This window comes from Budorcas taxicolor, chromosome 1 (genome assembly GCF_023091745.1).
Source record: "Budorcas taxicolor isolate Tak-1 chromosome 1, Takin1.1, whole genome shotgun sequence".
NCBI lineage: Eukaryota > Metazoa > Chordata > Mammalia > Artiodactyla > Bovidae > Budorcas > Budorcas taxicolor.
This window is the reverse complement of record NC_068910.1, coordinates 55,943,130-55,970,023: the sequence shown is the minus strand read 5'-3', so window position 1 is coordinate 55,970,023 and position 26,894 is coordinate 55,943,130. Positions and strand designations below refer to the sequence as shown.

Sequence of the window (26,894 nt, the reverse complement as noted above, 5' to 3'; positions counted from 1 at the left end):
GGGCGAGATGAATGGAGAGAGGAGCATGGAAGCATTTACACTAACGTATATAAAATAGACAACCAATGGAACTTCGCTGTATGACTCAGGGAACTCAAACTGGGGCTCTGTGATAACCTAGATGGGTGGAAAGAGTGGGAGGTGGGAGGGGAGATTCAGAGGAAGGGAACATGTGCACCTCTGTGATTAATTCATGTTAATGTATGACAGAAATTAAGTCAGTATAGTAAAGCAATCATCAATCAATTAAAAATACATTTAAAAACATAAAAAACCTTTATTTATAAAACAAGGAACTGGGATTGGCCTGTGGGCTATGGTGTGCCCACCTCTGCTCTGATCAATATATTTTCTAAAGTCTTTCAAATTCAGTACTGTTTTTGACATTCCACACAGTAACAGCATGAAACTCTTTTCCTTTAAAATTATTGTTTGTGTGTGTTTTTAATTTCATGAAAGGCAGGTGAAATGTCAGAAGGGCAGAGGTGGAGATGAGGACTGAGAGAGACATTTCTTGGTGTTTTACTTTGCACAACACGTTTGATTGTAGTTCCGATGTATGAAAACACTTTAAGTATATATTTTTATTTTTTACATGCTCATCCCATCTTCACTTTCTGAGATGTATTTGTATGAACCAGCAACAGGGGACTATCAACCAGGAAAAGCAAATACATATTCTGTTTAATATCCTCTTCACAGGCTTTAGAATTATGTACGTTTAGCAATTTAGAGAAAAGGTTAAAGATACATCATCCCAACAGATTTGTATTAATAGTAAAATGTGTTTTACGTCTCCGTCCTTCCACCTGGGCTGGTACTGTAGTTGCTGTTGTGGTTGGTTTGTGTCTGCTGACGTTATCCTTGATCTATTCAGAGCTAGTGATTCCGTTTGCCCAGGTGACAGCATCGCTGAGCGCTGGGTTCTGCTTGGCACTCCAGCGGTGAAGGGCGGCTGTCCTGGTTTTGGCTAAAAAGCAAACCCTGCGGAGGGCAGACCCGGGAGGGCTGGGGCTGTCTGCCCCTGTGTGGCGAGGTCAGAGCCAAGTGCACGTGGAGGCGCAGCACACACTTCCGACAGAAAGGCGGCGCGCGGGCGGCGTCTGCGGTAGAACCCGCAGTGTGGCAGCGATGGGCTTCGGGTACCGCGGTCACAGGCGATCGTGTCCTGAGGACTTTCGGCGCCAGTAAAAGGCAGTACCTGCAGAGCGGCGCCAGAGAAAGAGAGCCTTTTCAAGACTTAAAACTGTAGGTTTTAAAGGAAGCTAATTGTATGTTCAGGACTCGGCCCGTCTGGCACTGACAGCACATTGCTTCCTTTTTAATCAGCTCCACAAAGTGGGCACTTGAGGTTCCTGTCAGAGAATCCAACCGTGAATTGACTTACGATGCAGCCCTTGCCAGAGGCTCGAGACCCCTGACGCGGGAGAGCGACCACCTTGCAGACATGCTAACATTTCTCTAGACTCTGTGTTAAATTAGTTTATTAGGAAGCAAAATACCTGAACCATGTAATTGCACATCCCTGTAGAAATGCTTTCTCAGAGTGAATTTTAACATTTTTAACCTCTTCTTTCTTAGACGACACACACATTTAAGCAACATCACTAGCTTTTTCAGGATGCCACAGGGAATGTAACTGTCCATTATTTTGCCCAGTGTTGTTTATGAAGAAACAGTGAATCACTCCTTGAGTTCAGTGCCTGGGCAAGTATCTCTCTTCATGTGAGCTGATATACTTCTGAACTGGCAATGTGAAATGCACACCTTAGTCTATTTCTCTTTGGCCCTGGTTGTCAGGACAGTGGGAATCTGGAACATTTCATTGCAAATAGTCCTGGTACCATATCCTCTCTCTTGCACTCAACTGTTCATTGAATTGCTGGTGTTTTAAATTGGGCTTTTTAATACACTGCTTATTCATAAACCTTTCACAAGTTCAACTTGGAAGCACAAAAGCTCTAACTCCTATGGTAAAAAATAAGTGAAAGAAATGCTAATAGGCTCAGGGAAGTTTGAGTGCTCAAAAGTCTCAGTGGAAAGATAAAATGAAAGGTGATTTTGATGATGTATTGGTCTGATAGAAAAATTTGCCAGCAGGCACTGTTTTTGTTCACTCACACACATGCAGCTCTGAATAAGTATGGTAAGATAATTGGAAATGACTCTGAGAGTCAAGAGGATCTACATGATTCCAGTCCAACTACTTAATAATTATTTAACAATGACTTCCACTGAAATTTTCTGAAGCTAACTTTTTCCCTCTCTTTGCTGCTGCTGCTAAGTCGCTTCAGTTGTGTCCGACTCTGTGCAACCCCAAAGATAGCAACCCACCAGGCTCCCCTGTCCCTGGGATTCTCCAGACAAGAACACTGGAGTGGGTTGCCATTTCCTTCTCCAATGCATGAAAGTGAAAGTGAAGTTGCTCAGTCTGACTCTTTGCGACCCCATGGACTGCAGCCCACCAGGCTCCTCCATCCATGGGATTTTCCAGGCAAGAGTCCTGGAGTGGGGTGCCATTAAGTATAGATAATAATGCATTGTCATCTACAAGTATCTTAATAGAAGGATTCATTGAGATGATACATCCAAAGTACTCAGTAAGTGCCTGACTCATCCTAGGTATTAAATTATGGAGGATTCTTTTCCTCTTCCCCTCCCCACACTCCAGAAAGTGTGTTAGGACTTTGAAGTATCACTCAGCTTACATTGACGTGATAACTGGACTGGGCCAAAGTCGTATTTTTAAGCACTCTATCTGTTTCTGGCCGTGCTGGGGCTTTATGGCCACAGGCGGGTTTTCTCTACTTGCGATCAGGGACTGCAGTTACTCATGGGGCGTGGGCTTCTCACCGTGGCGGCTCCTCTCGTTCCAGGTCATGGCCTCTCAAGCGCAGGCCTCAGTGCTTTTACCGCATGGGCTTAGATGCCCTGTGGCACTTGGAATCTTCCTGGACCAGGGATCGAACAGGTGTCCTCTACGTTGGCTGGTGGGTTCTTAACTGCTGGACCACCAGTGAAGTCCCCAAAGTAGTATTTTAGAATAAAGTTTCCAAACCCAGTGTCTAAAAATAGAAGAAATCTTCTCTATAATATTCTAAGTGGAATTAATATAATAAAAATTATAAAACATTTTAACAACATGGAAAATAATATTCTTAATGTAAAGTGACAACAGTGATAACCTGAACAATCAGGAATTTGACGCTAAAAGTATATATTCAATACATGAATACAAGCTAGAATAAAATGTATAAAATGATGATGTGTTTTTATTTTTTTTCTTTCAGTAAGCTTTTGGGCATGTTGCTTTGCAACTTGTATAATTTACTAGAATTTTAGCAGCACAGTCTTTGAATATGCACAGTTTGAGGGAGATAGTTCTATACCAGGGAAACATGAGTGTATTACTATGAAGATGAGGGTAACGGTGATTGTGAAGATTATACTGCTGATTAGTGGGGGCAGTGGTGACCTCTAGAAATGCCTCAACTTCCAACCATTATATCTTAACCCTGTGGCATTTAAGGCAGAATTAGATAAACATCTTTCTATAGAAATGACGTAGACTTGCTGAGTGATCCTGTGGTCTAAAGTCACTGTTAATCTTTTTATGAACTTATTATCTGCCTATCATATGGTGCACCTCCGCAGCAAGGTGACTCCTGCCTTTAACACTTTCACACTGAAATCACATTTCAAGTGATGTGTATTCTGTTCCTTTCATACAGCACCTGGGACAGCCTAAGATCTTCCCAGTTTATTCAATGTGAGACTTCCTGTCTCGTGATATCATACATTTGAAATTGGGATCATACTAAATTATAAAATACAAATATTTTATTAATCACATAAAATTATATATGGGTATACATGAAATATTTTTATATTGGAGATAATTCATTTCCCCAAGTAGTAGATCACAAAATATTTATTCCTACCAAAATTATATCATTTCAAAGTGCATTTGCCACCCAAGATATTACCACTGCTTCTTTCTTTTTTACCATGTTTTGCTAATGCAGACTGCATCACAAACAGTATTTGTTTCTTATCAGGTGAGTCTTTTTGCCCCACTTGTCTGTACCATGCACTCTGGTGTGATCACTGCAATTTAGCTTTTATAAAATATTGATTGAAAAGTCATCAGCTACTTGACACATTACATATCAAAACTAGAATTACTTCACATCAGGTTTCCTTAAAAATGGAAAACAAAAAGTTGAAAAGATGTTAAAAGAACGGTGCCCCTTAATTTACATGCAAAGGGCATATTTCAGTTGGCAGCAAAACTGTGTTGGATTCAGAGTAATAATGGACTGCAGGTCTCTATGAGACATAAATGTAATTACTCTATGTGCCTGTTCTGAGTCCAGCTGTCTGCCCCAGAGAATCGAATTTGGGAAAGCAAAGGACTCCAGATTCAGAGAATGGGAATTGCATTCATAATTGAGCAGCTACTTTAGCAAATCAAATATGCAGAGTGAGTTAAAAAAACAAAACAGTGACTGAGATTTTTGAGCTGCTCATTTTGGAAAGGTAAAACCTACTAGCAAAAATAAGGCCAGAAAGCAACCATAGTTCATCATAGCTGGATTTATTAACTTGCAGAAATGAGGGTTACATCTAAGGGTGAACATCTAGGAAGAGGAAATTTCAAGGAGTTCATGGTTGGATTTGAGCTCATGCAGTGTGACTTCGGTAAATGTTTAAGTAGTGCTTTTTTCTGCATTAATGCTCTCAGGAAGTCGAAAGAGTGGACATCTTGTTAAGCGTTGTCTAGTAGGTGAGTTGAACAGAGAAGAGCTAGAGTTGGCGTTGCTAAAGATGCAGCAGGCGCTCATCTTGGAGGTTTCATTGTTTTTAGGTGTGCAGAATGTCCTTCCCTGCATCTTTTATCCTGCCTAGTCATGGTGTGTTCTTGTCTGATAATTGTCGATAATCTTAAAATAGTTTAATTGGGAATACTGTGCCCTTATTAATAGCTACCAGCTCATTAAAGATAATTTAGAAGATTTCCATAAATTATTTCCTTATCTAAAGGGCAATTGTCATGTTGCCTGACAAAAATATAACTGAACATCAAGTGGCCTTGATAAAATATAAACACAAATATGGGATTTGTTGAATGTGTCTTATTAATCACGTACACTGAGAGTATAGGAAGGTACTGTGGATGCAAAAGTGAATATACATACAGATAGAACATGCTGTGTTCAGGGAAATCAGCTGAGTGCATCAGGTGGGTTGATTTGATATAAAAAATCGTCACAACCACTCTGTAAGGAAGTTTCTGTGTCCTCTACAAACTGATTCTTTATAAGCCCAGGCTGACCTGCCTCTTGAGAAATCTGTATGCAGGTCAGGAAGCAACAGTTAGAATTGGACATGGAACAACAGACTGTTCCAAATAGGAAAAGGAGTACATCAAGGCTGTATATTGTCACCCTGCTTCTTTAACTTATATGCAGAGTACATCAGGAGAAAAGCTGGACTGGATGAAGCACAAGCTGGAATCAAGACTGCCGGGAGAAATAGCAATAACCTCAAATATGCAGGTGACACCACCCTTATGGCAGAAAGTGAAGAGGAACTAAAAAGCCTCTTGATGAAAGTGAAAGAAGAGAGTGAAAAAGTTGGCTTAAAGCTCAACATTCAAAAAACGAAGATCATGGCATCCAGTCCCATCACTTCATGGGAAATAGATGGGGAAACAGTGGAAACAGTGGCTGACTGCAGATGGTGATTGCAGCCATGAAATTAAAGACACTTACTCCTTGGAAGAAAAGTTGTGACCAACCTAGACAGCATATTAAAAAGCAGAGACATTACTTTGCAACAAAGGTCCATCTAGTCAAGGCTATGGTTTTTCCTGTGGTCATGTATGGATGTGATAGTTGGACTATAAAGAAAGCTAAGCACGGAAGAATTGATGCTTTTGAACAGTGGTGTTGGAGAAGACTCTTCAGAGTCCCTTGGACAGCAAGGAGATTCAAGCAGTCCATCCTAAAGGAAATCAGTCCTGAATATTCATCGGAAGGACTGCTGTTGAAGCTGAAACTCCAATACTTTGGCCACCTGATGCGAAGAGCTGACTCATTTGAAAAGACTCTGGTGCTGGGAAGGATTGAAGGCAGGAGGAGAAAAGGACGACGGAGGGATGAGACGGCAGGATGGCATCACTGGCTCAATGGACATGAGTTTGAGTAAACTCTGGGAGTTGGTGATGGACAGGGAGGCCTGGCGTGCCGCGGTTCATGGGGTCGCAAAGAGTCGGACACGACTGAGCGACTGAACTGTACTGTGGACCCTTACTTACATTTATGCTCCTTTGGCTGTTTAAAACCTTTTGATCTGCTCAAACTTCAAACACGAGTCCTGCTTTTTATGGTGAGAATGGTGAGCATCTCCTCCTTTATGAGAAGATGGAGATGATCATTTTTGGTTTGTTTTTGGCCACACTATGGGATCTTAGTTCCCCAACCAGGCATGGATCCTGCACCTTCTACATCCTTGCACTGGAAGTGCAGAGTCTTAATGACTGAACCACCCGGGAAATCTCTAGCGCTCTTAATTGATCTGATCTCCCACAAAGGTGTTCTCTTGACTTCAAATGTCCGTTTCTTTATTCCTCTTCTCTTCCTATATTCCTGTATTTGGTCAGTTCATGATCATCTCTTTGTCAGTGTCAACCCTTCGTATTCTTGATTTTATCTATGTTAATCCTTTTATTTTTCCTTTTGGTCTTACAGCATTGATTATTCTCTAAGCCCCATGCATCTTCTTCATTGTGTATTTATCCACTGGTGACTTGACTTGGCTTCAAAAAAGGTGTAGCTCTGTTTCTATCTTGTTTTTCTGTTTCTCAGGATGCTGGTCCCAGAGCACTTTGCTTTTCTCTGTTTTCTTCCTCAATGAAGTCATCTACTCCCTCAGCTCGAGCTGCCGTAGAGATGACCTCTGAATCTAGATTGCTCATCCTACCTCTGTTTGAGTCCCAAGCCTAAAAACGCACCTCCCACTGTCCCCACTCTCGGATGGCCCCACGGAAGTTCAAACTTCATATTCACAATTTCAGTCTCCTAAGCGTTCCTCCCAATCCAGTTTCTTTCGCAGACTTCCCCTAGGATTGGAGCAAACCTCTATAAATGGTATTTCTCTAAGCCAGAATTTTGCAAAGAAACTGTAGCTGTGAGTTTAGTGTTGTTACAGTCTTTGACAGTGGCTTGGAGTAGAGATTTTCTTCCTGGGTGAAAGCCGTGTGATTGAATACTCCACTGAGCTTGGAGCAGAAAGGATAGAGAATTTCTTATACATTGACAAATGATTTTTATTCCAGGCAATTGTGCTCAAAACGTCAGAGACATATTGGCTTGGTGTACCCACAGGCAAGCTTCCTTTTTCTTGTAAATTCTACTTATGGAATATATTTCAACTTTGTCCTTTGGATTCCATTCTGTTAACCCCCATCCAGGTTGCACGCTTGTTACCTTTAAATTATATTCTTTCAGTGCTTCCTAACGTCGACACCTGGCCCTTCTCTTTCTTATTCATCCTTCTCACAAATACCTGAATCAGTTTTGAGATTAACATTTAAAAATTTTTATTTGCAAGGATATGGTCTTTTTTTAATTTATTTATTTTTTATTGAAGGATAATTGCTTTACAGAATTTTGCTGTTTTCTGTCAAACCTCAACATGAATCAGCCATAGGTATACATATGGTCTTAGTAAAACAATTGGGGGCTACCTTAGTTGGTAACTATCCTTCCATATGATTATTGCCAGAAAGAAGAAATTTGATCTCTGAATCTGAAGTCATCTTTTTTAACAAGCCTCAAACGTGCTTGCCAGTGTATACCAGAACTACTTAACCACTCAAAGCTGCAGACAGTTTGCATAGATTGTTCTACAAAGATACTGTGGACACACAGAGTTATGATGCTGTGTGTTTACAGAACTAAAAATTTTCTAAGAAGAATCTGATGTCCAAATAGAAGGGGCTTATTTTATGTGGAGTGAGTAGGTTCTCTTAAATTCTGTTTAGCTTCTCTAATTTGACACTATCCATACAATGCCCAGTGTGGCTGATGGTTAAAACAGAGGGTTCCCTGTGTAACCAGCAGCAAAGAAAGCTGCATTCCAAGTCCTTGTCAAGACATATAACAATTCCAAAGTCACTGCTATTCGCACCTTTCAGAACCTTGGCTAAGAGAAAATAAAGTTTGGGAAGGACTATTTGGATAATGTGCGCTATATCCATTCTCCTTGGTTCATGTAAACTGTATCCCCGGATTAATCTGCGAAAGCTGTCTTACTTGGATGACTGATCCCCTGGACACCAGCTTTTCCTGAAGTATTCACAGGCACAATGCCATTTACTTGTGTTTGAAGGGGTCTACGACAAATAGCCCTTGGAAACTTACATGTTTTCTTTAAAGCTGCTCTTCATGAGGTTACGCACTACCTGCTCCTTCCAGACTAGTGGGAGAAATGTCTCTCTTGCCTCCACATCGGGAATAACTTTTCTACGTATCTGGTTTATTTTCTTACCTAATGGACACAGAGAATCATGTAATCCATTGCTAAATAGTTCTGAAAAATTGTAATGGCGTTTATTTTATTAGCCTCGCTGTCTTTCCTTTCTCTTGGTCTCATTTTTCTCATAACATTTTATATACATTTGGAAGCTGCCTACAATCCTTCTAGGAGGTAAGGTGTGTGATACTCAAATTCTGGAAAGGGAAACTCCTAATATATTATTGTCCCAGTCAAGAAGCTCATCTCAACTGCAGATGTTAAGAGGGACTCGTCAGCCTGTGTTTGAGGCTGCATAATCCTCAAGCTGCTTTAACCAACTGTAATTCCTACTGTCAGCCTCCACAACTCTGGTCATTCACTGGTCATAATGATTTGTAGGATGTGTTTGGCCATGAGTATTTTCTTTCTTGCCTTTGCTCTCGCTGACTTTCAGCCTGGAATTTCTTCCCTTTCCACGCATGCAGTTTCTGTTGGTCTTACCTGTCTGAAATGCTCTCTCTCTCTCCCACGGATCCATTTCTGATTTGCATAGCCAGATGTGATCTCATTTCATTTCAAACTTTCAAAGTCCTCTGTGGGTGCCTGTTGTATAGATACGTGTACATTCCTCACTACTCTCTCCCCTATTTTTAGATCGTAGGTCCATGGAGATTTGGAAGTCAAGGACTGTGGTCTTCCTATTATTCCTGGTGGCAAGGCACTAAAGCTCAAATTGTTAATGAAAATATAACAGTGTTTTTGTAATCAACGTTGAGTTAATTTGTTCTGTTACTTTCTGCGGTACAGCAAAGTGATTCAGTTATGTATAGATATATATTCTTTTTTATATTCTTTTCCATTGTGCTTTATCACAGGATGTTGACTACATTAATAGTGCCCTCTGCTATTACGGTAGGACCTTGTTGTTTCTCTGTTGTCTATAAATAGTTTGTATTGGCTAATCCCAAACTCCCAACACTTCCCTCCTCCACATGCCCTCCGCCTTGGCAACCACAAATCTGTTTTCTATAAGTCTAAAGAGAGTAAAGTGAAGTCACTCAGTCGCGTCCGACCCTGCAACCCCATGGACTCTAGCCTACCAGGCTCCTCGTCCGTGGGATTTTCCAGGCAAGAACACTGAAATGGATTGCCATTTCCTTCTCCAGGAGTTCTTCCCAACCCAGGGATTGAACCCAGGTCTCCCACTTTGTAGGCAGACACTTTCCCATCTGAGCCACCAGGGAAGTCTAATAAGTCTAAAGTAGTCTTTAAACAAAGTGAAGTGAAGTGAAGTCACTCAGTCATGTCTGACTCCTTGCGACCCCGTGGACTGTAGCTTACTATGCTCCTCTATCCATGGGATATTCCAGGCAAGAGTACTGGAGTGGGTTGCCATTTCCTTCTCCAGAGGATCTTCCTGACCCAGGGATTGAACCCAGGTCTCCCACACTATAGGCAGATGCTTTACCGTCTGAGCCACCAGGGAAGTCTCACCCCCAATTAAAGAAGTCAGCGTTGACTTTAACTCCAAATCAGTATGTAAGACAAAATGGGGAGACAGTACTAAGTGAGTCAGATTGGCTGCATTTTCTCTAAAAGTGCAGACACGTTCCCCCAGGAAGTTACTCTGTCATCCCTTGGCAGGATTAGCCCTCCTTCCAGCTGATGGGTCTTGCTGATTCAAGCTGTCACCCACCCTAATCCATTCTCTCTCCAGCCGCCAGAGCCATATTTGTACCACACACATGGCCTACCTTCGATCCTTCCCACAGCCTTCTAAGCATCACCCTCGGTCCTTACCGCAAGTCCACAGCCCTTCCTGACCCTGGGCCTGCTGCTCCAGACTCACCTTCTACTCCTCCTGTGCTCCAGCACTGCTCTCGGCTCCCAGGATGGACCGAGCCCCCAAGGTGTGATAACTGTGAGCTGTTCTCTAGCTGGAATGCTGTTTCCTCTATGCTTCAACTTGAGCCTTTCTCAGCAGGGATCTGTAGTTTGTTTTGCAGGGCTTATTTCCTGCTCCTTGGACGTGTCCTTCCTCCTTCCATCTTGTCCTAGAGTTACCGATGTTTCTTATTCCCATAGGTCCCTGGGAATATCTCCATCATAAAATTTAATGCACGGTCTTCATTTTATGCTTAATTACCTTTTGCTCCCTCTAGAGTTAATACACTCCTTTAGAGCAGGGACTACTTCTGTTTACTTAATTTCTGTATGACCCAGTAGCATCGAAGTAGGTATTTAAAAAGTATTTGTTGATTGACTAGAAAATGCCTACACAGAAGAATACTGGTTGGGTAGAGACACTTCAGTGTCTCCTAACCTTAATTTCAAAAGATTAAAATAGCCAGACATTTCCCAACAAGTTTAGAAATCTGAATGAATATTGAAAGCTTTCTGAATGGGATAGGAATCTCTCAAGAACAGAAAACTAAGAGAAAGAGTTAAAAGATTGGGAGAAAGCAGAATTAAGAGGAGATCTTTATAGGAAACAATTCCAAATATTAGTGGAAATCTACAATGTGTCTGTTAGAAATATAGCTACTACTTTTCAGCAATGCCTTATCTGAAAAGTTTCATTTCTGTTCATTGTTTTTCTCAGGTAGTCATCACATTTATTTATCTTAGTAACATCATTATAATGGATTCCCCAGAGTTACCTTCTGAAAGTACTTTTCTATTTTTCCTTGTTCAGGACCCTCACATAGACACCATTGCTAACATACTGGTCTCGATGACATAGCACATTTGCCTCATTCCTCTGTGTGTGTGTGTGTGTGTGTGTGTGTGTGTGTGTGATTTCTTAAATCATTTCTTCAGTGTCCTGTGTCATGCCTTTTGCACATTCTTTAGAAGACATACATCCAAGTGCCCCACCATCATTGTGCATGGTAATCAGAACAAGTAATGGCCTTTAGCTTTTTTTTTTTCATTAACAAAATGGAAAAGCACCATACCCAATCCATTAGTGATGCTCTATTATATTGAGAACTTACTGAAAAAAGGCAGCCAGCCAGTGGACATAAGGCCATTTTCCCTTAAATAGGATTTTCAACCAGGACCAAACAAGATACCCTTTCATCTAGCAGGAGAGTTTATGCTCTCTTCCCCTCTCTCTTTCTCATTTTGTTTTGTCCTAATTTATCCTGACAGTCCATAGGGAATTTAACTGGTTTCTAAATGACATTGAAAATTCTTGCAGATTCACAGTATTCCTAGGGAACAAATATCAATTAGTCTTTTGAAAACCTTTCTTTTTGATTATTTATGTCTGTGAGATGTAGCTTCTTGAATTTCTTGCTCTCAAAGAGATGTTTTCCTCTTGATTTTTTTCAGTATAAAACTGAATATAAATGTAAAATAAATAGCCATTTGGGGTTTTTTTTTAATTACTATTATTGCTATCGTTCCTTTAACACACATGTAGTAAAACATCTCTGTTATTTTCATTCCTTTAGGAATTATGTTTGATTGATGGTCTTGAACTCAGCTACTTCAGGCCAAGACTTGAGGGTTTTGTTAATCCCCTAACCTCAACTGAATCATTTGCTCTCTCACTGATACTTTGTAAGGTGTTTGCTTGCTTTAAAGCTCACACCCATGGCATTTGTACTTATCATTCAAGCCACTTAGACCTCAAGCTCCTTTGAAGAGCTAATTTCACACGACGCTAAAGTACACATGTGTATATGGCCCAGTTTCTAAGGTACCTTCCCTTAGGAGTCTCATGAAGAGTGGAGCACAATCATTCAGACCTCACGGGCCTTTTTCTACGATCGCTAACTTCTGTTTTATGAAAATGAGTATTGACGCATTCAGGCCTGGGGAGGGGCAGCGGGTGCCCTTCCCCAGCTCTTCCTTACCTCAGTCCTCCCCCAGGGGCAGAGTGAGATGACAAGAGAAACTTAGAAATACCGTTCTCACGCCCCACACCAGATATACTACTAACCAGTCTAAAACTGGCCACAAGCCCAGCACTGCTGCCTTTAGCTGCCTTCCAGGTGGTTCTGGAGCTCAACCCAGTCTGATCACACCGCTGCCAGCCAGGCAGCCTGCGAATGGGGGAAGGATGAATCACTTGACAGTGGAGGATTAAATTTATGATGAAATAAAAGTTGAATGTTTATTATCCTCTATTATTCTAACTTTTTCCTTCCTTCTAGAATTCTATTTTATATCATTGTTGTCTTGTATGATTTCCTTCCTTCTGTGTGATGTGTTTTTAAAGACCAAAGGACTTAGGTCAGACATGAAAAGAGTTGGTCCTTGGTGAGAAAGAGAACTCCCAACTCTGAATTTGAATTTTGAATTCCCAATCTGAATTTATATAGCACACTCAAGGGGCTTCCCACGTGGCTCAGTGGTAGAGAATCCACCTGCCAATGCAAGAGATGCGAGTTCAATCCTTGGGTTGAGAAGATCCCCTGGAGTAAGAAATGGTAAGCCAATCCGGTATTCTTACCTGGGAAACCCCATGAACAGAGGAGCCTGGTGAGCTACAGTCCGTAGGGTCACAGTCAGACACAGCTGAGCAACTGAGCTCAGGACACTCAAAACTCTCAGGGCGCACAGCCCATCACGATATATACAGGAGCTACAAAGACAAGGAGCCATGCAAACTGGCACTTGGGTGTAATGTGTGTGTCCATTAAGGCATGGCTAGTTCCCTGAGATACTTTTAGGATTAGGGAGACCCCAGACAGGAACAGGAGCTCCAGATTAACCTCTCTTAATCTGGAGGCGAGGGAACCAAACTTGTTGACAAACATATCAGCAGTAATTCCTAGGTGTGAAAGGCTATGGCCATCTTTCTCCCTTTTCTATTAGATTCATACTCACACTCCATACTTCAGGGAGGCCTTGCTAATGTCACGAGTGTTCACTCCATTTTCAAAAGGACCAAGGACCAATATATCTTATTTTTATAGAGAGAGAATCTTGGTCCTTTTAAAGGGTTCTTTGCAGCCCATGAGTCCAGGGAAGGACTCATATGTTATCTACAAGTATCTGCTTCCCCAGCACATTCCTTTGAGCCTCTCATAATTAGGACAGTAACTAAATTGGCCTTCTTTATTTTCTACTGGTGTCAAATACAGCTAAGAGGATTTGCCATACTTGGATATTAAAGCTCTTTTTGTAACTGGCAGCATCTAATCCTGATTATTCACTGTTTGTATTTCTAAAATACATAAAACTAGAAACAAAGCTTTCAACTGAGCCCCCAGTTTCACACCCAAGTTGACTTTGGTTGTTCCCAGCCTCACTGTGACTCATGGCTAATGAGGACGGCTGTACTTTTCTCTCCTGCTCTTCGCCCTCCCCCCAGCTTTTTGCCAGTGCATGCAGGATCCTGGGTAGAATCGGGAAGACATTTTATTGGATGTATACTTACTTATCTCCCGTGCCTTTCACAATTGTTTTCAGTTTCTTCAGGGGTATATATATTTTTTCCTGTTTTATTTTCCTTAATCCGAGACTCTCCAAGGAAGAATAGCAGACATTCAAAGTACTCAACATAAATCACTTGCATTTAATATTTTGATCATTTATGTGAATTATAGATTTCTTTGGGGAACATATATAAGCATAATTTTCCAAACACACTCTAGGGTAGCAGATTTAAAAATTTTATGGCATATTAGAATTACCAGGTGAGCATTAAATATTAATTCCCAGGCCACACTTCAAGCCAATTAAATCCAGTTCTCTGTAGGTGGGACCCAAGCATCAGTATTTTGTTCAAAGAGCTCAGATGATTCCAACATAAAGACAGGTTTGAGAACCAGAGTCCTCGAGATTACTCCTCCATCTCATGAGACATTATAGTAGTTAAAACAATTAAGAGTGTCGAAGTCCAGCACATCTGGGAAATTGCATTTCCCTCCTTAGAGATACTTGTAGATTCACAATAAACATTTGCACACTAAAGATGGAAAAGTACTGATGGGGAAAAAAACAGTGTATATAAAGAAAGAAGGAGGTTGAAAAGAGAGAAAGGAAACCTCATCTCCAAGTAAAACAAAAATAAAAGTACCTGCTTCGCTTGATTTACTCCATCATTTTTCAAAGTTGTTAACTTGTAAACAAGACTGTGGAATATGTATAAAAAGATTCTTTGGAATAGCCCTCCATGGAATGTCCTTTGAAAGATACTGAATAAAAGAAATCCAGAGCAAAATGTTTTGTTGCAATGTTTGTTAAAAACCTGCAGATATCAGGTTTGTTTCATTGTCATGAGGCATTTGTATTTAAAATAACTTACTGAGGGTAGCATACAAGTTTGAATGTATGCAAAGTTTCTGATAGAAATAGGATACTTGGATCACAGGCAGTATATGAGATTTAGTTTAGAAAAGTCAGTATCCCCAAATCCATAGAACAAACAAGTTAGATGAGTGGTACCTAGAGAAATCTCACTTGTAGTAACACTGGGAAGGTCTGGGAAATCCAAATCTTATGTAAGAAAGTGGGGTGGTAGACTAGCAGAAATATGCCAGGACACCTGAGATCTAGTGCTTGGTGGCCCATTCAGGGTCAATACAAATAGACATTGTTGGGCACTATTCCAGATTCCCACACTCCATTAGATATTTTCTTCTTCTTATCCCTGACTTTTCCAAACAACTCTAGTTCTATAGCTTCTTCTTTCCTGCATCAAAACCAACTTCAGTCTGTTCTCAGAATTCTCCCAGCTCCTTCTTGAGGATTGGTTCCCTGGTGGCTCAGATGGTAAGTAATCTGCCTGCAGTGTAGGAGACCCAGGTTCCATCCTTCAGTTGAGAAGATCCCCTGGAGAAGGGAAGAGCAATCCACCCCAGTATTCTTGCCTGGAGAATCCCATCAACAGAGGAGCTTGGCGGGCTACTGACCACGGAGTCACGAACAGTCAGACACTACTGAGCAGCTAACACTATTACTACTATATGGTAAAAAAACAAAACAAACCCCCCAACTCCATTCCTCCCCTACCCCGTGTCTCTTGGCAACCACCAGTCTCTTCTCAATGCCCATGATTCTGTTTCTGTTTCACAGATAGTTTCGTTTGCATCATATTTTAGATTCCACATCTAAGTGATATCATGTGGTATTTTTATTTTTCTTTCTGACTTCACTGAGTATAATCTCTGGTTACATCCATGTTTCTGCAAATGGCGCATTTCATTCTTTTTTACAGCTGAGTAATATTCCGCTGTATATATGCACCCCATCTTTATCCATTCATGTCTTGACAGACACTTAGGTGGTTTCCATGTCTTGCCTATTGTAAACAGTGCTGCTATGAACACAGAGGCACATGGGTCCTTTTGAACTACAGTTTTGTCCGGTGGTATGCCCAGGAGTGGGGTTGTTAGATCACGGTAATTCTAGTTTTAGTTTTCTGAGGAGCCTCCACACTGGTTTCCAAGTGACCGCACCAACTTACATTCCCAACAACAGTGCAGGAGGGTTTCCTTTTCTCTAGGCCCTCTCCACCATTTGCTATTTGTAGAGTTTCCAATGATGGCCATTCTGACTGGTGTGAGATGGTAACCTCATTGTGGCTTTGATTTGCATTTCTCTAATAACTAGTGTTATTCACCATCTTTTCATGTGCTTATTTGTATTCTTTCTTTGGAGAAATAGGACTCATAATATCTTTTTTGTTTGATTTTGTTTGGGGTTTTCTTGTTTGTTTTTATTGGGTTACAGTTACTTTACAGTGAAGACTCAACATCTTAAACACAGTTGAATTTAATTTTAAATATTTTTGAATGACATGGAAAACACAGTTCCTTCCCCAAAAGAAACACAAACAAAACTTAAACTCTAGAAAAGTGTATAATTGACATTCTAGGAAGTCAGTGTCTATAGTGTGAGTTTGTGAAGGAATATCCCCTGAACAGAAACTAATGTCTTCTGGTATATAGAAATCAAGGTCAGATCATCAGACAGGCCAAGGAAAGTCTAGAGATAAAATAAAGAATAGTCAGTATCTATACAGATTGTTTGACTTTGCCTGACTTCTATACCACCACCGTAAAAGTGTAATTCTGATCTTCCTCTTTAGGTTTTTAAATAGCCGTTATTTTTATTTCTTTGGGGAACTACGTCTCAGCTGTTTCTCTCAATGATCTAACCCTTTATTTCTTATTTTTACATTTGATGGAAAACATTAGGATTCGGGGCAACTTTCAGTCTTTGTGAGTCCTCCGTACACAAGTCTACTTTCCCTGTTTAAGAATGTAACCCAGATGTCACTGGCTCCTGAAATACTTTGAAACCAGATAAGATTGCCTGGAATCTCCAATCCCATGCCCTTTAGGAGTCTACAGCTTTCTGCAGTATGTATTTAAGTCTTCAAGACCATATAATCACCTCTTTCTGCTCTGTCTACTCCACACTGTGTTGATTCAGAAATTCACCCCTTTTCCAGTTTTTCCACAAATATCAACCCAGAATAATATCAGGGAAGACTGGGTCATGCTCAGTAATGGACACATGATGGGCTTGTGAGCAGTTTCAAACTGAATGTACAGATGCGTCCCTGCGCTTCAGATGCCCTTCAGTTTCTCCTCCCACCCTTCCTTCCTCCCCACGTGCTCCTGGGCACCGCGCTCTCCCACTTTGCTCTAGGTCTTCCTGGCTTCCTCCCCGTCCCTCTTTCTCAGAAACACAAGTTCCCTCCACTCTTCAGATGTGTTAAGTGTCTGTTACCCCTGCTTTGGGACCCTCTATTGATACCAAGTGTCTTATTAGTGTGATTACCAAGAGAAAAAATGAACATTTCCTGCCTAAGCTGCATTTCTGACCCTGCCAAGCTATTAAGATAATGAAATTTCCATCTTCTCATAATAATAATACCAATAAAAATAAAATCAATAATAATGATGGTTCCTATCTATTAGATTGTTTGTATATACCCAGCTCTCTGCTAAGAGCTTTGTATGTATTATTTGACTAATATTTCTCCATAAAACCTTTAGCGTATGAATGTCTGACTCCATTTTATGTTGCACTAAGAGATTTATGGCTGCAAATTGAGATCTTTCTGAACCATCATACAAAGCAACTCAAAGTAAACCGTGAGCAGTCGGATTTGGGTAAAGCTGAGTATATCTGAGATGGTGTGGGTCACAATGATTCTAAGGCCTCAATGGGAGTGGGTTGAAATTTACCCCAAGATGATGTCCTTTGTCTATCCATTGTTTTACAGCTATTGTCCGACAAATTGTTCTTCGCTTTTGGTGGCAAAAAGTGGAATCTGGACCTTGGTACCAGAAAGTCTCCTTCCTCCCAGTCCTCCCATCTCCTTGCCCTTAGCTCTTTACCCTGAACACATCCTTGGGAACAAGAATGGGGATCTCTTAGCTCAGCAGAAACGCCTCCATCATGCTTCTCTGCTGCCAGAGTTATATATGCTCACATGGACAAGGCAGTGCTGTTTAAATGTTTTTTTTTTTTTTTCTTTTCCCTCTCCTAAATAAGTACAGTTCCTAGAAGTAGTTTTCTCAAATAGCTTTATGCTCTACTTTTGCAGTTTTCAACTTACCGTCGCTTTATACGTTGTTCCTCCTTATGTAGAACATTGCCCCGTCTTTTCTGCTTCTCCTACTTCTTACCTTCACTTGTCCCCTGTGCATCTCAGATCAATATCTAATGTGAATGTTCTAACTAGTCCTGTAGGTCAAGCTTCACATCTGAAAGTCTCTTGACTCAAAACCAACACACACAAAAAGTATGTTTGTTGAGTCTCTTGTAGAGACTGAAATTTGTTTTACAGGATAATTTAGAGTCATCTTTACCATTTCCTTCCGTTGACTTTGCCTGCTCTAGTTCACTGGGGTGGTTATTATTTATGACGTGTGGCCCCAGATGATTGAGAGGGAATGTTTCATGTGCAAATAAAGTTTACTGTGTGTGTGTGTCTATCTGGATGAGTGCCTTTTCAGTTTGTCTGAAGTGTCTTCACCTATAGCCTGATTTAATGCTTTAGGCACAGACGTAAGTAGAAAACAACACTGCTTTGAGGCACATTGAGGACTTTTACCTTCCTGACAAAGTCCTTCAGTTATTTCATTTCCAAATAAAGAAGCAAACTCCATTTCCTGGAAAAAAAGATTAAGTGAGCTCTGAGAGGCTGAGGACATTAGTTGTTCATGTATGTTTCTGAGAGAACTATCCAGGTCATTTTTTAAAGTGGTTTCTTCTTCTTGAAACTTTCAAATTTAGAGACTGATTTAAGTAAATTTGATCTCAACAGCTTCTCTCATTTGAAGAGCTCACTGCTTTACAGAGACTTTTAATTCTTTGCATTTAATAAATCATACTGATAAACAAAGATAATAGAGAATGTTAAGAAGCAACAAAGAGGGTATAAACAGACAGGAAGCTCAAGTACAACAAGGGAAGACTAACAAAAGAAAATAATAATAATATAAAATACCAACTTACTCTTCCTGGATACTGTGGTAAATGTAAGATTTGCAATAATGAATAATACATAAAAGTAAATAATTTATATATTTCAGATCATAAAGGAGAAAGGAACTATCCAGGGCATCCAGTGGGTTAGTAATGAAATCTGGTTTTTCTGGGCTCTGTCAGTCCTGTTCACTAACCCGTGCCTTAAGACTATAGTTTATGCTTACTTAGTACTTAGTATGTACTAGAGTCTCAATGTAATTTTACTGAATGTTGGTAATAAGAGAGTTAAGAATATGTATCTATTATTGGAATTTTACAACAAAACACCTTCACCTCTTGATTTCCTTAGTTTCTCACTGGTGATCTTTGCTCTTTATGCCTTCCACTTCTTCTCCTTGCCTTAGTGCACTGCCTATAATCTCTAAGCAGTATAGAAGAGATGGCACTGAATGTCATTATCTTGTTCCAAAATTTAAATAGAAAGCCTTCAATATGTCACCATTAACTGTGAGGTCAGCTATAAATGTTTTGTTTGTAGACTTCTATTCCTAGTTTCCATCTATTCCTAGTGTGGTAAGATATTTTCTCATATGCCGATATTATATTTTATAAAAGATATTTTAAGTCATTGCAATGATCATATGATTTTCTTCTTTATCTGTCAATATGGTGAATTATGTTGCTTGACTTTCAAATGTTAAACCTGCCTTGCAATCCTGAAATACATTCCACTTGAGCATTATATATATGCATGAGATGATTGGCTGACATTTTATTTAGGAGGTTTTTGTAAATGTTCTTGAAAGACATTAGGTTATAGTTTGTTTGGTTTTTTTTCCTTCTTATAATATCTTTATCAATTTTTGATATAAGGAGTGTGCTAACTTCATAAGATTAGTGGAAAAGTGCTCCTCCTTTAGTAGTCTCTGGAAGAATTTATACAAGATTGTGAAGGGGAAGTCTCTCAGTCGTGTCCGACTCTTTGTGACCCCGTGGACTGTAACCTACTAGGCTTCTCCGTCCATGGGATTCTCCAGGCAAGAATACTGGAGTGGATTGCCATTTCCTTCTCCAGGGGATCTCCCCGACCCAGGGATTGAACCCAGGTCTCCCGCATTGGAGGCAGACGCTTTAACCTCTGAGCCACCAGGGAAGTCTCTCATACAAGATTCATTCCGTGAATGTTTGAAAAATTCTCTAGAGAACCCAGTTGAAGCTGAAGATTTTCAGAATGTTTTGGATCTCTAATTCTTTTTTTATATAAATGTAGAATGATGCAGATTTTTATTTCTTTTTGCATCCATCTTAATTGTGCTGTTCAGCAAATATGTGTATTTTATCTCAGTTGTCAAATGTATTGACATAAGTTTGCTCGTAATATTCTTTACTATTTTTCTACTCACCTCCCCTCTCTGCTAAGCCCAGGGAGTCTTTTAATCCTGCTCCTCCACTGTGAATATGCTTTCATAGTTGCCTCCATTCTAGTTCCCAGCTTTTAGTCTGACTTCCTTATCTTTATCTCCTCAGTGGTCTTTGTGGTTCACAAAATCTCTCTTATCTTTCTCTACATTTTGTGATACCCATCATATGAAAAAAAGTTATTGAAGAGAGGGGAGGAAGGAATTCATATCTACACAGCTGTTTCAAGTTCAGATCTGAAGACACAGTTTCTTAATCAGCTAAATTTCTTCAGTATTCTCTTTTACTTTTATTGCTACCACAATGATCTGTGCATATGCTAAAACTTAACGGGCTTTGGCTTTTTCCAGCACATTCATGAAGATTGCTTTTCCCACAGAGTTGAAGGCCTCCATAACCTGTGATCACGTGGGGATGACTGCTTCTCCCTGTGGTTCAGTGGGTAGAGTTTTATAAGTTTCACACACACACACACACACACACACAAACCCTCCAAGATTCTTCTTTGTCCCTTTCTTTGCTGTCTGGCAGCAATAAATGGGCCTCACTCCAGATTCAACAATGACCATCTGTATTTTTGGTCAAAGTTTAATGCACACCTCTCTGGGTTATACTTAGTAACTGTTCTGGTGAACTACATAGGATGATGTAGGCTATATACTCTGGGCTCCCATTTCTATCAAGCTCACTAACTGGTCTTCTTTTCTCTCCTCTTCAGGCACTTTTACTTCTAGAAGGCGAAGTCTACGCTGCTATCTATAATCACATCTACCTCGTCTTTCGGGATAATTATTTTATCACTCATAGCTGTCTACTTTGTACCTCCACTAGCACTTTAAAAGTCAATAGGCTTTAAATTGATACTAACATAAAACATTACAAAAACATACATTATCAGTGTTCCATGTGGGGACCCACTTTACTCACCGTTTCATTGGCAGGAGTGGCAGAGCAGAGGGAAAGCTGAGCAGTGGACGTCCACGTCAGAGTCCGTCCCTGATGTCCTCGTTAGTGGGTGGGGGCACTTTGCCCTTTCAAGGAGACCCTCTTCAGCTCTCTTCCTCTCCTCAGACTGTCTCTCATCCTTCAAGTGACATGGAGACTTAGAAGACATTCCTAGAAGTAGACTCCAGGCAGCTTTTACTACTTAGCCAATGTAAGCGAGTGGAATGATACTAATTCTCTCCCCAGTTCTGAGATGACAGAATGTTGCAAATCCAAGCAGTATAACTGTCGGAACTCAGGTATTAGGAGTACCTTGACCTAATGTAACTCTGTGCCTCCCCCAAGCCACTCAGGCTGTTCCCTTTATCCTCCAGCTTCTTTTGTGAAAGGAAACTGTATTAGATGGTCCCAACAGTGATTCATGCCTCAGGCTGTTAGCATCATCCTGTACCAATTTCTGCTCTCTCTGCGTTAACTGCCTTCCCTCTATCCTTGTCAGTGACTATCTGATAAGACCTAAACAACTACTCTTGCTGAAGTTTGTTACACTGGTTTTTTAATGTTATAGCAAGAACTGGCTCAGATGGTAAAGAATCCTGCAATGTGGGAGACCTGGGTTCTATCCGTGGGTCAGGAAGATCCCCTGGAGGAGGAAATGGCAACCCACTCCAGCATTCTTGCCTGGAGAATTCCATGCACATAGTCATAAAGAGTCAGACACCAATGAGCAACTAACTCTCACTTTACATAGCAAGGACTAGGTACACCCATTTAAGAACCTACATAATATAACAATAACTTAAAATGAGCAAGTTTGATTATTTTAGGAAATTTCAAAAACTGAAATGTGGGGATTCCCTTTGCTGTATAAATAAGTAAAAGGAAAAGTTTGCCATCAGGAACTATATAAAACTTGCTAAAATTTTATTGTGCTTTGGGAAGGAAGTAAATCAGGGACTAAAAATTTGCAGTTTTTACTTTTTTGTTTCTTCATAAATAATCAACAAGTCCATAGTAACAGAAATATTTTGTTCTAAATTAAATAAGTAGAAACACAATTCCTCTCTAACTTCATCATTTTTTTCTCTCTGCATGTAACTATCTTGGTGATGCAGTGTCTAGACTTCTTGGAACAAGTGATGGAGTCTGGAATTTATTCTGTGGGTTTGAAAATGGCTATTTGGGTTTCCAGCATAAGCCATGTGAAAACCCAGTGCTTTCAGAATATGTGAAAATCATCAACCTGTTTACCAAAAAAGAAGATTTATCCATGGAATGTCAAAACGTTAAGCTGCCACCAACAGGGAAATATATGGATTTATCCATTTTATCTATATCATTTCATTATAATATGGTTCCCATCAGCCATTGATTGTATCCAAGAAAAAAAAAAGAAAAAGAAACACAGAATAATTTGTACTCATGAAAGAATTATGGAAGATATTTTCTAGTTTTTGAGAAAAACCAGTAAAGTAAATTAGCTTAAAGGATAGACATGCTTTGTTTTGGTTTTAATAAGTAGTCCACAGAAATGTATGAAGTCAAAGAGCAGAGTTTTTATATCACAGGTCCTTCTTAGGTTCTTAGGTTTTTGTCATTTATTAGCTGGATAAAAAGAAAGCAGTCTTAGGCACTGAGATCTAAACCGTATTTGTGCAGGCTGCATTGTCAATTATGACTGTAGTTTATCTTTGCTCTTAAGGAAACCAAACTGAATGCTTGCAGAGGAAGTTCAGAGGTATTTCCACCAGTTACCTAAAGCTGAGAGTTGATCTTGCACATGGCTGTAGCCATTTCCTATAAGCTCCTGTGCCTAATTTTACAAGTCTGTCACATCTTGAAGCTTTACCCTAGAAAATATATGTCTACCACAGAAAAGTTTTACTGCAAAAATTTGTTGAGAGATAATAAGAGTCTTACAGAGTATAAAACTCCATAGCTTTGACTTATTTAAAATAAGCCTGTCCCTAATTTTAAAACAACATTCTCCAGCTCTGTTAGATTTTCTGTGACACCAAAAAAAAAAAAAAAAAAGAGTAACCAGAGAGATTTCTCTTTTAAATAAAAAAATACACGACACGTTGAACTGAGCTGATTGCATTCATACTAAAAAGTCTCTATAAGTTCTGTTCAGAAGAGCAGCATAAAGTTACATTATAAAATAAGCAGAAGGGATAGTAGCTCTTCTAGAAGAAAATTAGGTATTCAGAGCTTAAAGTGAAAATTAAAGATCTATGGAAATGAGATGACAATAAAATGTTAACCAAGGCATTATTATATTCTGTATTTCTTAATTGGGACTCCAATTATTAAAGTTATTTTTTAAGTTGGCATATTACACATGGTCATGTGGTCCCCTGGTGGCTCAGGTGGTAGAGGATACGCATGCAGTACCTGAGACCTGGGTTTGATCCCTGGGTGGGGAAGATCCCCTGGAGGAGGGCATGGCGACCCACTCCAGTATTCTTGCCTGGAGAGTTCCCATGGACAGAGGAGCCCGGCGGGCTACAGTCCATGGGGTCGCAAAGAGTCGGACACGACTGAGCGATGAAAGTAAATACACAACAGTCACGATCGTGGAAACTCTTAGGATTTTATTTCAAAAGTCATGAAGTTGACTGAAAAGTGGACTCGATCCTACATGAACAGAACTGGCGTGCATTCACAGTGTACCCCAGCTTGTCAATATGTAAAACGGGTGAGCCATCCTGCCTAACTCGGTGTTGTTCTGAAGAGAAGATGACAGAGAATTTAAACTATAAGCACTTCAGTGTTGGCTACTTTCATAACTTCATCAAATGCCATGGAAGGTGTGAAGCTTTCCTGATTCCTTCTACTGAACAGAACAAAGCTGCATGATTTCAAGAAGCTTATAGAAAAGAATCGCACAAGATGCTTTCCACTAACTACACTGCTTGAGAACCCTAGTTTGGCACAAGAGGTCTGAAAGTGAGGTGGAGTCTCATGTGAAGTCATGAATAGTGCTCTGTGTGGCCCCAGCCCATGTCCCTATGTCTAATTCACAGAAAGTTCTTCTTAGTGATGTGGACACTGGAGCAGGGGTGGGTCAGGCAGTATCCACTGACACTGCCTTCTTATAAAAAGGGCTCCCACAGTCACTGATGACAATCGCAAAGTTTGGAATTACTACCTCTGGCATAAAAAATACCAAGATCAGTGAGGGAGTATCATTTGACTGTTGTGTTGTACCTCTTGGAAAACCGTGACCAAAGCGTAGAACATGAGCCACAAAGAATATTAACTCTATCGGTAAAAATACATTCCCACTTTCTACACATCGACTAGGATTTTTGATATCTGATTAAAGAAACTTTTCCCGAAGTATATTCTTTAAAGTACTAGTTTCAAGCAAAATCAATAGGTGCTAAAAAGTTTTCGAGGCTGATTTAAGGTCTCCTTTCAGCAGGTTACTATGAAACCTGATTTCTCAGAGTTTTAAAGTTCTGTGTCTATAGCAAAGAGAGCTTTCCAGATGGCACTAGTGGAAAAGAATCCACCTGCCAGTGCAGGGGATGCAAGAGACATGGGCTCAGTCCCTGGGTCGAGAAGATCCCCCTGAGAAGGAAATGGCAACCCGCGCCTCCAGTATTCTTGCTGGGAAAATCCCATGGACAGAGGAGCCTGGTGGGCTACAGTCTATGGGGTTGCAAAGAGTCGGATACAACTGAGCACACACAGAGTCATATCCAAGAGGCTACATTATGCAGAATTGCTCAAATGCACTGAAATACAGAAAGCTTTTTTCCCCCAGCTGAGCTAACATTCTAAAAAAAAAAAAAAAAAATGTGTAGGTAATAGTAAATTAAGAGATGCCTAAAACCTGTAGGTCATAAGCAAACCACCCATCTGAAATAGCCAAGGGACTGTTAGCTCCAACACTTTCTGGGACAGTTTTGTTGGCAAAGCAGACACTTGCCATGGGTGCTAGATATGAAATAATGTTTGCTGAAATGCAACTCCAGAGGTCTGTATTTTGTTGAAAAATTGACAGCAGTTGGATCCCTGAGTAGCTGTCTGCTTAAGCACACAGGGACAGTGATGAGCAGAGTGGGCTAATGTATTCGTTTAAAAGTTATATGAATACTTTATAGGGGTGGGGAAGTCTCTATACAGAATTCAGAATGATCAGTGGCTAAGAGGCATACAAGATGTGTAACTGGAAACAGAGGACTTTCTTCTCATAGCCTTTTTATTCAGCCACTGAACAGTTATTCTACTAAGTACCAGGCACAGCGTAGGGTGTTGGAAGATGCAAGCATGCGTAACACTTGGCCCATGCCTTTAGGAAAATGAGAGCCTGGACAATTTTAATAGAAGTGTGATGAACTCTGTGAGAGCACAGAGAATGGGGTGCAGAAATCTCTGATAATTTTCAGCTATGAAGCTAAATTAGTAATATCCCCAAGCCTTGCAAACAGTTGTCCTTAGTCCACATTACAAGGTTGTTTCTGTACTGATAGGAATTGCACGCAGTTGTTATCAGCAGTAACACATGGATTTACGGGCAGCAGTTTGGCTTGTTTGATTTAGGGTTGCTTCCCTAAGGTTGTCTCTATTTTCAGCAAACAGAATTAGTAGGACAGTGCTAGTTTAGGATGGAGAAGCATTTGTCGGGAGTTGCTCTGTTTCTCCATGAATAGTAAACAATATCTGATGAGCCAATCTCCATTCAGATTATTTCCCTGGATTCAGAATTATCATGCCTCTTGGATACTGAAAGTACCTATCAATGCAGAACATTGTAATTTAGATTTTGCATACTTATGGGTGCCCTTCATATGTGAACGTAGTGACTTTAGAAGAATAAAGAATCATGGGCTTTTCGTTTCCATAAGAATCGTTTCAATGAAACTGTGTTTTGAGAAGCCTTGTTTTCATTAGATGATTCTGGCTCTGAAATTTTGTGATGATCAACGTTAGAAACTCAGAAATATAGTTGATTCCATGGAAGATTCCATCCTCAAAAGAGTAGAACCTCAACTTGTCAGAGGCTATGTATATTAGAAACAGGAATATGGGCCACGTTTTGTGCTTACAGAGGTGGGCATATAATTTTTCTGTGTCAATTTTTTGTTGCCAAAATACATGTTATCCCCAACACATATTTTACTGAATCCTACAACTTAGTGAAAAATGATTGAACTATTGTATCATTCATTTAGATGAAGAAAATTTGGAGAATTAAAAGAGTGGAAAAGGAAATACTGTCAGTGACATTGAGTGGGGGGAGGAGAAAAAGGCAATTTCAACATGATCTGGAACACTATTTCCTTTATTTATATATATATATAAAAAGCTATCAAATAACAAAAGAATTGATAACATTTGCCAATTGTGATTGTTGGTAGATAAGTATTTCTTAACATTATCCCTCTATTTTATTTTAGTTAGAATTATTTTTCATAATATGATTTATTCATTCAACAAATAATCTGTTGAGAGCCTACTATGTGCTAGCAGTAAAAGGGAGGAAAAAAACAGAGGTCATCCCTGCCCACCCGGCAGGCATTTGTGTTTTGGATGTGAAAGTGAGATGTTTGGGAGCTAATGCAGAATGTTCAGGACAACATGAGGGGGGGGGAAGA

The 26,894-nt window shown here is 40.1% G+C and overlaps 1 protein-coding gene across 1 annotated transcript in view; it reads left to right on the top strand.

Moving 5' to 3' along the window:
- RBMS3 (RNA binding motif single stranded interacting protein 3) overlaps positions 1–26,894 on the top strand; it is a 620,879-nt gene that overhangs the window by 590,877 nt on the left and 3,108 nt on the right. The window lies entirely within an intron of this gene.